The sequence below is a fragment of the Psammomys obesus genome, unplaced genomic scaffold (genome assembly GCF_907164565.1).
Source record: "Psammomys obesus unplaced genomic scaffold, mPsaObe1.curated_primary_1811, whole genome shotgun sequence".
In the NCBI taxonomy this organism is placed as follows: Eukaryota; Metazoa; Chordata; class Mammalia; order Rodentia; family Muridae; genus Psammomys; species Psammomys obesus.
Genome location: NW_026590677.1, coordinates 7,379,185 through 7,392,449, shown reverse-complemented (window position 1 = coordinate 7,392,449; position 13,265 = coordinate 7,379,185).

Here is a 13,265-nt window from a genome sequence, read left to right as displayed (position 1 = left end):
AAAGAAAGAAAGAAAGAAAGAAAGAAAGAAAGAAAGAAAGAAAGAAAGAAAGAAAGACCCCCACAACATTTCAAGCAAATGGATAATTAGAAAATGTTTTTATACTAATGATTTCACAAATTGTGAATCCCAAAAGAAATTGTGTGATTCAACAAATTTGAACCAAGAGGGTGTAACTGATCAAAACATATCAATAATTAATAACAAAATGGAAGTAGTCAAAATCATATATTACAAGGGATCCCAGGACTGGGCATATTAATTGCTTAATTCTACCTTTTTTAAAATTATATTTTTTATATTAATTACAATTTATTGGTTTTATATCGAAGCTGTAGCTCACTTCCTCATTTCTTCCGAATCCCACCCTCCTTCCCTCATCTCCTCCCATACCCCTCTCCAAGTCCACTGATAGGGGCGGTCCTCTTCCCCTTCCATCTGACCCTAGCTTATCAGGTCTCATCAGGACTGGCTGCATTGTTGTCCTCTGTGGCCTGGCAAGGCTGTTAACCAAGCTTTGGGCTTCTTTCTTATGTGAAAGAAGGGAGAGCTAGTAAGAGCTGGAGAGGACAGGAGCTCCACAAGGACAGCAACAGAACCATAAAACTTGGGCACAGGGGTCTTTTCTGAGACTGATACTCCAACCAAGGACCATTCATGGATATAACCTAGATAACCTAGAATCCCTGCTCACATGTATCCCATGGCAGCTCATTATCCAAGTGGGTTCCATAGTAAAGGCAACAGGAACTGTCTTTGATATGAACTCAGTGACTGGCTCTATAATTCTACCTTTTAAAAAAATCACTAACGCCAATAATCTTGAACCTACTCCATGAAATAGAAAGGGAAGTAATGCTTTCAAACTCACTTGTTCTTTATAGCTCATAATACCATGATATCAAAACCAGATAAGAACACAATTTAACAAGAAAACTACAGAGCAATTGCTGTAATGAACAGAGGCAAAAGTGCTCAATAAAATGTTTGCAAATCAAATTCATTCAACAATAGACTAAAAAGACCACACACCATAATCAAGTTAGTTTCATTGTGGAGATGAAAGGATGTTTTATCATACTCAAATCAACAAACCTAATACAAATGGAACAATAGAAGCACATTATCTCAACATAATGAAATCTATGTGCAATGGATCTATGTGCATTATACTCAATCTGAAAAGAAACTGAAAGCATTTTATCTTTAATTAGATATGAGACAAAGTTGTCCACTACTTAAAGGATTTTAAAGACTCTAGCAGAAAATTCAGACCAGTTTCAGCAATGTACAAAGATAAAAAACTAACATACAATAATTCATAGGTTTTTATACATGCTTTTGATGAACTCATTAAGAAAGCAAAAAAGAATACAACTTCATTTGCAACAATATCATAAATAAAAAAATTAGGTATGCAGGTAACAGAAGAGGGTTTTTTGTTTTCATATTCAGTGCTGTTGACTGAACCCAACACCTTGTGCTTGCACTTAGGGCTTTTTTCCTTATCTAAATAATCAACTCTTTGTTTTTCATCATTATTATTAATTACAATTTATTCACTTTGTATCCCAGCTATAGCCCCCTCTTTCACTTCCTCCCAGTCCCACCCTTCTTCCCCCTCCCCAAGTCCCTCCCCTAGTCTACTGATAGAGAAGGTCTTCCTCCCCTACTATCTGACCTTAGCCTATCAGTTCTCATCAGGACTGTCTGGATCCTCTTTCTCTGTGGCCTAATAAGGCCACCTCACTAGGGGGAGGTGATCAAAAAGCAGGCAACTTAGTTCATGCCAGTGACTGCTCCTGCTTCACTTACACATAGACACTGAGCTGTGCATGAGCTACATCTGAGCAGGAGTTCTTGGTCCTCTCCATGCATAGTCCTTGATTGATGCATCAGTATCTGCAGGCACCCCAGGGCCCAGATCTCTTGGCTTTGTTGGTATCCTTGTGGAGCTCCTGTCCTCTCCAAGTCTTTTTATCTCCCCAATCTTCCATAAGAATCCCTGCACTCTGCCCAAAGTCTGGCTATGAGTTTCATCATCTGCTTGGATACTCTGATGAGTAGAGTCTTTTAGAGGCCATCAGTGGAAGGCTCCTGTTTGTTGTGTTCCCTATCTTCTCTTCTTCCAATGCTTCTTATCCTGTTTGCCTTCCTAAATGAGGATTAAACCTCTTCCCTAGGGTCTTCTTTGTTATTTACCTTCTTTAGGACTATAGATTTTGGTATGTTTATCCTATATTATATGTATATTATCCACTTATAAGTGAGTATATACCATGTGTGTCTTTCTGCTTCTGGGTTACCTCATTCAGGATGATCTTTTCTACATCCCACCATTTGCCTGAAAATTTCATGAGTTCCTTGTTTTTAATTGTTGAGTAGTATTCCATTGTGTAAATGTACCACAATTTCTGAATCCATTCCTCTGTTGAGAGACATCTGGGTTATTTCCAGGTTCTGGCTATTACAAATAAAGCTGCTACGACCATGATTGAACAAATGTCCTTGTTGTGTACTTGAGCATGTTTTGGATATATGCCTAGGAGTGGTATAGCTGGATTTTGAGGTAGCACTATTCCTAATTGTCTGAGAAAGCACCAGATTGATTTCCAAAGTGGTTGTACAAGTTTATATTCCCACCAGCCATGGAGAAGGGGTCCCTTTTCTCCACATCCTCTCCAGCATATATTGTCACTTGAGTTCTTGATCTTAGCCATTTTGATGGATGTAAGGTGAAATCTCAGTGTTGTTTTGATTTGCATCTCCCAGATGACTAAGGACATTGAGCATTTCTTTCAGTGTTTCTCTGCTTTTCTATCTTCTTCTACAGAGAATTCTCTGTTCAGCTCTGTACCCCATCTTTTAATTGGATTACTTGATTTGTTGCTTTTTAACTTCTTGAGTTCTTTATATATTCTGGATATTAGCTCTCTGTCAGATATAGAGTTGGTAAAGATCCTTCCCCAGTACCCTGTTTTTTAATTGGATTACTCAGTTTGCTGGTGTTTAAGTTCTTGAGTTATTTATATATTCTGGATAATATCCCTCTGTCAGATGTAAGGTTGGTGAAGACTTTTTAACAGTCTGTAGGCTGTCATTTTGTTCTGTTGACAGTGTTGTTTGCTTTACAGAAGCATTTCAGTTTCCTGAGTTCCCATTTATTGATTGTTGACCTTGGAACCTGAGCTATTGGTGTTCTGTTCAGGAAGTTGTCTCCTGTTCCAATGAGGTCAAGGCTCTCCCCCACTTTTTCCTCTAACAGATTTAGTGTGCCTGGTTTTATGTTGAGGTCTTTGATCCAGTTGGACTTTAGTTTTGTGCAGGGTGATAAATACGGATCTACTTGCATTTTTCTATATGTAGACATCCAGTTAGACCAGGACCATTTGTTGAAGATGCTATCTTTTTTCCATTGTATGGTTTTGGCTTCTTTGCCAAAAATCAAGTATCCATAGGTGAGTGGATATTTTTCTGAGTCTTCTAATCAATTTGATTGATCCACCAGTCTGATTTTATGCCAGTACTATGCCATTTTTATTACTGTTGCTCTATGGTACAACTTGAGATCAGGGATGGAGATACCTTCAGAAGATGTTTTATTGAACAGGGTTGTTTTAGCTATTTTTGGAGTTGTTTTTTTTTTTTTTTTTTTTTTTGTATGAAATTGAGAATTGTTTTTTCAAGGTCTGAAAGAATTGTGTTGGTATTTTGATGGGGAATTGCATTGAATCTGTAAATAATCAACTCTTGAAGAGATTAAAGACCATGGAAAAATTAAAATGTCAAACAAAGAAAGTAAAGACACTAGAATATGGAAAGAACTCATTTATTCAGGAATTGACAGGAGTTAATCTTAGAGTGTCCATAATAATGAAAGTGATATGTAGATTCAATGTAATCCCTTCAAAATTCCATGGAATTCTTTTCAAGTATGGAAAAACAATTCTCAAATTCACACTGAAACATAGATAACACACACACACACACACACACAGAGAGAGAGAGAGAGAGAGAGAGAGAGAGAACACAACAAAATATGCTTTCCCCCCAAAATAACTCATACCTTCTACTAGCCCAAGAAATCCTGAGCAAAGAGGACACACTGTAGGTATCACAATACCCAACTCCAGACTAAACTGAAGAACCTCAAGTAACAACAACAACAACAAAAAAAAAACATGTAGAACTGACACAAGAACAGATAGGTACAGCAGTGATAGGGAATACAATGCTCGTAAATACACTCATGCAGCTACTTCTATCTGATTCGTGGTGAAGAAAACAAAGACATTAAAAAGAAAAAAATTTGGTGTAGGGAAAACTGGATATAGAAATGTAGAAGACTAAAAATAGATTAACTCCGAATCAGACCGACCAAGGATTAGGTCAATAATGACTAGATCAAATTCTGATTATAATAACCAATTAGATTCACTGGTGAATAGATCAATCAGTGATAACCTGGGCTGCCTATTTAGTTGTCTTATAGTTACATCATCAACTATGTTCTTCACTGTGGCTTTTGACCAAGGGATAGTTAACAGCATGGATGCTCTCATCTGGCTGATCTGTTTCACAAAAATCTGCTCTGTATGCTAGTGTTCTCAGTGTCCCGTCTGCTGATTACCAAAGGCCTACAGTATGCAGGAAGGCAAGTATGAAGAAAAATCAGTTTCTCTGATTTTTAATTTTAGTTGAAGGTCTGTATTTTCTGATACATTGCTGTTGTAAAAAGGCTCTGACCAGATATTTAATCTAGGTAGATAAATCATGAATAAGATTAGTATCATTATAAAAATGATTCTTAGAGTACATAACCTGTAGTAATCCCAGAATCCAGAAAAGTTGGACGGTAGCATGGAAACAAGGAAGAAGCTCTGGTGAGGGGGGAAAGTAGAACACAGGTTCTTTGAAGGGAGAGGGGAGATAGGAGGTCTTAACTAGAAAGGCATAGTGAGGATACTACAAAGAGGGAGGGATAAAGGAGAGATAATATTAAGACTATTTGAAAACATTATTTTATAAGCTTACTTAAAATATACATTGTGTATTTGTGTGTGCATGTATGTGTGCACTGGAATTATGCCACATGGGGAGAAAATGCTCCCCCAGGAGCCATAAACTATGTACTAAATACCTCTTTCAAGTTGTTGGTTAAGGATTCCAAGAGATGCAGCCATCCTCAAATATGATAGGTTATTGCCATTGTCCTTGCCTGCCTCCTAAAAGTTATTCAGACCTATTGCTGAAAACATCATACTTTGGACATGGGACTTAGAGGAATCCCATTTGTACTGACCTGGAAGTCTTTGCCCCAAGGATTTGCTCTCATAGTATCTGAAGGTGCTACACAGTTGCCAAGAGAGAAAAGCAATTAAAAGTCTTAGCCATCTGCAGCACCTATGAACCACAGCAACAGCCAGCCTGGCAAAACACCCATAGAGGCAATAATAGTTGTATAATTAGACTTAAGAGCCCCTCAATAAGAGGGAAGTTGTACACAGTACTGTAAACCTAGAAATATGCTCATGGCTGGAGAGGTCACAAACTCTAGAAGAGAAACTACTATTACTATCTTTCTAAACAAATATAATTTGAACTTTATTCTAAAATCTTTTTCTTACACCTGCCGATAACTGGAGCTGGAGCTGTGGCTCCTCATCAAAGGAGCTTCCTTTTTCAGCAAATGGAGACCGTTACAGAAATACACAACTGGTCTATGCAGAGAAGAATTTTAAGTCACTGAGTATACTTATTAAAATGTTAATACTACCATATTGTCTTCAAAAGGTTGTGACATTGCAAATTTTCGTCAAACATGTATAAAAATATTTTGGTCAAATGTTATTGCATGAATGTTAGTGGTCCTATAAGATCATAATGGAACATTTTGTGACTTCATAGTCATTGGAAAATTGTGAAATAGTGTTACATTTACTATGTACATGTTTACTCATGTAAACATATTATCTGCACTGCTAGTCATAAAAATTTTGGTATTCAAAAATATGTATAGTATATAATTCTTGATATTGATAATAAATTTCATGTATTTTCCCTTACTATAATTATTAGTGTGTCCCTTCTTTTTATAAAAAAAAGGGTTACTGTAAAAAGAATACATCATGGTAACCTAATTTAGTTTTGGCCATCATGTGTTTATCCCATCTAAATTGCATCAAGAGCTCACATTGGGTCAGGTATGGTGGTGCATGCCTTTAATTACAGCACTTGGGATGGAAAGGCAGGATCTCTGTCAGTTGGAGACTAACCTGTTCTACATAGAGAGCTCCAGGAAAACCAGGGCTACACAGTGTGGATTTCTAAAGAGAAAACCACCAACAAAAAAAGAGGCCACAGTGAGTGATTGACTGTATCATCTAATATGCTTAAGTACAATCTATGTTTCATGTTTACATAGACAGAATTCTGACAACACAGTGCTCAGTACCTATCTGTGTCATTAAATTATATATGACTGTAACTATGTTCTTGTAATTTTTTAAAAAATCATTTTTATACTGTGACAGTCTTGTTAGCATAATTGGACTGAACAATAACTAAGCTATTAGTTAAGACTACCTCTGGGAGTATCTAGGTTGTCTTTCCAGAAATGGCTGAATCATGAAACTTCTGACCTCTCAAATCTTTGCTATGAAAGGCCAGAACATCTTCATCATCCCTAAAATAATATCTATAGCCATTACCAATCACTCCTTTCTTTTACCAGACCCAGACAACCGCTATTTTACTTTTTGTCTGCGTGGATTTGCCTAGTCTGGTCATTTCATATAAATGTTGCCATATGGTATGTCATATTTTGTATTTGTTTTTGACTTATTATAATGTTATTGGGACTCACACATATTGTATCATGTATAATTATTTAATTTTTGATATTGCCAAACAGTATTCCATTATATAAATATAGTACTTTTATTTAATCATTCAACTGAAATTGGCCATTACCTTATTATACTTTTTGTTGTTATTATGGTTAATATTTCTATGAATATTTGAGTGTAACTTTTGTATGAACGTATGTTTTAAATACTTTTTGATATCACACAGTAGATTTTTGGGGACATATATTTAACTTTTCAAAGAATAATCAAAGCATTTTCCATAGCAACTGCATCAGCAATGAACCTAGGCATGGGGGCCTGCCCTGGAATATGGTTAATATAATTATCGATACTTCATTGGAGAAAACAAATTATTCCCTTTCCCAGGAGGTATAAATTGCAACTAGCTTCTTGTTTAGAAGTGGAACTTTATGTAAAATTTCTTTTCTTGATGTTTTGAATCTGTGCAGATCTTGTGCATGGATATGAGTTCATAATGTATATTTGTCCTGTTGTGTCTGGAAGAAGCTGTTTCCTTGGAGTCACTCACCATATCTGGCTCTTGTGGAATAGGTGTTGTATCTTGTCAACATGGTTTAATGGAAGCTAAAGGAAGAAAATCTTTTACTTAATTTTAGCCAATGCTTGAGAGACTTTTCAAAAGAGCATGAAGTATCAATCATCTGAAGATGATGAAAAGTCATAAATGCTAAAAAATTTGGAGTAAATTAGAGCATGTTAAAATCCTTAAGCAATAAAACTAGTAAAAATGCTGATCAGTAGCCTACATTCTTTCAATTAACAATTGCATACATTTTGGTGTACTGAAAATTTATCTTAGGGCAGTCTTTTTTGGAAGAATTTCTTTTAATGAGGCATACATGAATGGATTATAGGTAGAAGAATACTGAACAAGTCTCTTTACATCACTGTGTTTTAAGTGTACTCTAATTGTACTAGAGTATCTAGTGATATATTAAAATGCAGGTTGATAGTTACAATTGCAGAACTACTGAATTGTAAACCCAAGACTAATACATTGGAGCCTTTGATGTTATCAGTCTTCTACAGTTAATTCTTATGCATCTCTCAATTCAGAAGCATGGTTCCAGAAGAGTCATCTAAAAGTTAAGCTTATTTATTTACTCAAGTGGAATATATAATACACCTATCCAAATGGAACAAAGAAAATGAATTCATTTGGCTGTTTCTGTACATGGGTGAATGACCACATTGAGTGCCACTTTTCCCAGATAACGTTAACTGTCAACTTGAAGCAGCCTAGACTCATGTGAGAGAGGAGTCTCTATTGAAGGGTTACCCAAATCATATTGGCCTGTGAACATGTCTATAGAGGGTTTCATGATTGTTAGTTGATATACTAGGAGCTCAGTATACTGTGGTTGGCACTATTTCTAGGCAGAGGTCTCTGAGCTATAAAAGATAGCTAGCGAAATATGAGCCTGTATCCATTTACTAAGCAGCAGCATCCATGTTTTCTTGCTGTACGTCATGGTTGTAAAGTAATTTCCTTTGTTGTAGTTAATGCTGTGTGGAATAGCAAGCTTTGAATTCATGTATTGATTTCCCTCAATGATGAACTATAATCTGTAAGGTTAAATAAACCCCTATCCCTCAAACGTCATTTTGGTCTTCATGTTTGTCACATTAGCAGAATGGGTGAAACAAGAATGCTATGTTTCAAATTAATTTGCTCATATTACCAATGATGTCATTTGTGTCTGACAGAAACAATGTCTTTGTCTTTTTGGTTACCAAATGGACTTCATATCTTTTGTTGGTGAGATCCCATGTTGATGTAGAATATCGATAAAGGTCGAGACTCTTTGTGTTTGTTCCATATGTCATATATTTGAATCCCTACAGTGCACGATGAAATTTTAGCTGCCATTGTGATGCCATTTTGGAGATGTAGCTTATAGGAAATAAATAAATTATATGAGTAGCACTCCCAGGGTTTATGGATATAAATAATTAATAGAGCATTGCCATACCATGTACTAAGTCCTGAGCTCAATCCTAGTATTGCCAAAACAAAGAAAAAAAAAAGAAAAGAAAAGAAAAAAATAAGAAAGGGCCCATTAATAGCTCTCTCACCTTTTTTTTTTTTTTTTTTTTTTTTTTTGGTTGTTGTTGCCATGTGTGTGAAGAAAATACATGTAAAAGATATCTCTCACAAACATCAAATTGACCTGCAACTTGTTTTAGGGCCTTGCAGACTTGAGGACTGTGAGAAACAAACATTTGTTATTTAAGCCACACAATCTGTGACAGCCTGTTATAGGAGGCCGAAATAAAACACACTTTTTCATATTGTTTTTTTATTGCCAACTGCATTCGCTTTATAAAAAGAACAACATAATTGCAGAAATGACTTTAGGATCTCTGTGAAGTGTCTGGTTTAGATTAAATAGCATCTAATACCATTCTTAAGTAACTAACACCTTATGTACTTTATAGCTTTCTGGCTCTTTGCATTGTTCTTTGCACTTTGTTTTCTGCTCTGATCAACCAGTTAGCCTCACATTCGTCCTCTGCTTACTTGATAGGCTCACTTATTTTGTGTCATTTTCTTTTATTAACCATAAGATCAAAGAAAGTTGGGACTAAAAGTATCTTAGCAATTTTCTCTTCCAGCCCTATTATTTATAAAGATAGAAAAACTGAAAGGCAGAGCCATGAAACAACTTGCTCAAAGTAACACAGCTAGTTAGTGTCCCATCTAGGACTGGTGCCTAGGCTTTCTGATCCCTTTTCCAGGACTCTGCCCAGCAGATCAGGCATACTTATTCCTGGAGAAGACGAACTAATGATTTTCATATGTTCTTCAAACACAACTGGGTCTGGGTGCAGAAGGAAGGACTTGGAGGAAAACAGTAAGTTTTTAAAGCTTAGTCTGTTAAAGAGATTTGACTTTTCAACCACTATATTAGTTTTCATTTTTTCCTCCCTTCTTTGCCAGAAACAATAAAATGACTACTGTGGCACTAAGACGTGAGGTATTATACTTAAATCTGAGTTTAAATGATTTACAATTGAGTGGGAAGACTGTCTGGTGAACTGAGTTTACCAGCTATTTCTTTTTTAATTCTTTATTAATTACAATTTATTCACTTTGTATCCCCCCTGTGGTTCCCTCCCTCTTCCCATCCCAAGTCCCAATCCCTCCCTTCCTCCCCCATCTGCACGCATGCCCCTCCCCAAGCCCACTGATAGGGGAGGTCTTCTTTTCCTTCCTTCTGATTCTAGTCTATTAGGTCTCATCAGGAGTGACTGCATTGTCTTTTTCTGTGGCCTGGTAAGGCTGCTCCCCCTTTGGGAGGAGGTGATTAAAGAGCAGGCCAATCAGTTCATGTCAGAGACAGTCCCTGTTCCTATTATTATGGAACCCACTTGGATACTGAATTGCCATGGGCTACATCTGTGCAGGGGTCCTAGGTTATCTCCATGCATGGTACTTGGTTGGAGTATCAGTCTCAGGAAAGACCCCTGTGCTCAGATTTTTTTGGTTTTGTTGCTCTCCTTGTGGAGTTCCTGTCCTCTTCAGATCTTATTGTTTTCTGCTTCTTTCATAAGATTCCCTGCACTCTGCCCAACAGTTGGCCATTAGTCTCAGCATCTGCTTTGATAGTCTGCAGGGCAGAGCCTTTCAGAGGTCCTTTGTGTCAGGCTCGTGACTTGTTCCCGGTTTTCTCCTTCTTCTGATGTCCAGCCTCTTTGCCTTTCTGGATAGCAATTGAGCATTTTAGCAAGAGTCCTCCCTCTTGATTAGTTTCTTTAGGTGTACAGATTTTAGTAGGTCTATCCTATATTATATGTCTATATGAGTGAGTATATACCGTGTATGTCTTTCTGCTTCTGGGATAGCTCACTCAGGATGATTTTTTCCAGATCCCACCATTTATCTCCAAATTTCATGATATCCTTGCTTTTTTTTTTTTATTGCTGAGTAAGGGAATCCTCCTTCACTGCTGGTAGGAATGTAAACTTGTACAACCACTCTGGAAGTCAATCTGGCACTTCCTCAGACAACTAGGAATAGCGCTTCCTCAAGATCCAGCTATACCACTCCTAGGCATATACCCCAAAGAGGTTCAAGTACACAATAAGGACATTAGCTCAACCATGTTTATAGCAGCTTTATTTGTAATAGCCAGAACCTGGAAACAACCCAGATGTCCCTCAATGAAGGAATGGATACAGAAATTGTGGTACATCTACACAATGGGATATTACCAGCTATTTCTGAATGCCACAAACAATGTGACTGTCATCATATTATTCTGAAGTACTTTTATTCATTTTTTCATTTTATTTTTTTATTTCACTTTATTTGGAGTGCTAAAGTAGAAACCTCGGAGAAATTGGTGACTTAAAAATGGGAAAGCAACTTAGACACCTTATTGACTGCCACTTACGAGGATAAGATGGAGGCATAAATGAGCATAGGACTCCTTCACTGCCTCAAAAAATGGGTTGATTAATATTCACTTTGAAATTTTTCAACTAAAATAAAATAAATATAATGTTATATTTAAAAATATGTGCATTGTCTTCATCTGTGGCCCAGTAAGGCTGCCCCCCTGCCCTAAGAGGGAGGTGATCAAAGAGCCAGCCACTGAGTTTGTGTCAGAAACAGCCGCTGTTCCCCTTACTAGGATGCCCTTTGGAGACTGAGCTGTCATGGACTCCATCTGTGCAGGGGTTCTAGCTTATCTCCATGAATGGTCATTGGTTGGAGTATCACAGCAGAAGACAATGCATCCAGTCCTGATGAGACTTGATAGGCTAGGGTCCGATGGAAGAGGAGGAGGACCTCCCCTATTAGTGGACTAGAGGAGGGGTGTGGGAGGAAAAGAGGGAGGGAGGACAGGTTTAGGAAGGGATGAGGGGGGTTACAGCTGAGATACAAAGTGAATAAATTGTAATAAACAAACAAACAAAAAAAACACGTGCAAAAAAGGGGGTGTTTTTCTTCTTTCTGGCTCTTTTTTAAAAATTCAAACTAATATCCTTTTTTATTACTAAAAGAGTCATTAGAAAGTGAGCATGAAAGAGACAGGAAAGAAATAGATCTCTCAAAAGGATTTTGACAATAGAACAGCAACTAAGGGGGAAATCATTTCCGTGAGTTGTGACACAGTCAATTTGTTTGGAAAAAAAAATGTGTGCCTTTGTGCATTTACATGTAGCAAGGACAAGAGGTGAAAAAAAATCTGAAAAACAAGACAACAACCAAAAAAAAAAAAAAAAAAAAAAACCAAAAAAACATATGTGCCTTACCAAAAAAAAAAAAAAAAAAATCTGAGAGCAGTAGGAAATAAATGGACAGTCTCCAAGGTGCTCTGGAAAATCAATCACAAACATCATTTAGAAGCAGCTGACTTAATTCATTCTATTCCTATTACAATAAATCTGACTGGCATATAAAAGTCATGTGCCTGGAAATATTGGCCTGAAAAATTACTTTTGGCTTCTTGCTTGAATTTTTATGTCAATAAAGAAGACTAGGAAACCACCAACAACACAAGTGAACCCAAGCATTTCCTTTTCCAGAGAATGCTTGAAGGGTCAAATCTACGGTGTTTTTAGTAACCTATTATATAAAGTAATTTATGAATATTTTGGTTATCCAAAGTGAGCAGGATGCTTTTATAGGTGAAGATGTAGAACCTTTACCAGAGCAGGCAATTGATTTTTTTTCCCCTTATATTGCTGATGGATTTAGGGCAAGTCATCTTTACTTTTCACTCAGCTTTCCTCTTTCTCTCTCTGTCTCTGTCTGTCTGTCTGTATCTCTTTCTCTGTCTTTGTCTCTCTCTCAATGGTAAGGGTCTGACAAGGAAGCAGAAGAAGTAGATGTCCCACACAGGAGTTGTGCCCATGACTGGGGCCTCATTAACATTGTGGCTCAGCCAACTCATTCAAATGAAAGATCCACTGAAAAAGTTGTGATGGATTTCTAAACTTTAAATGAGAGATGTTGAAGAAACACAGCAACATATTCTATAATATAATCTTATTCCAGGATCTCCTGTTGATATAGCTGTAGATTTATCACACTTGTGTATGTGCATTTTTACTGGAAGGCTCTTTTTGTCTGTGGATTTGCATAATTTAGTTCTGAGAAATATTCCTGAACTATTATTTTATATTTTCACCTCTTAAATTTTCTTTATTCTAAAATATGTGTAGATAGATATTAGACCCTCTGAAACATATCACCAGTTTCCATTGTCTAGTCTGTCCCATTTACATAAATTTCACAATTTTCCATTGGTATTTTATTAAGTTCCATATATTGTTTAAAGATATTTTGAGATCACAGAACAACTAAATGGAAGCTAAGGATAGCCATATACTCTGCATCAACATACATGTGGGCTTTGTCACTGT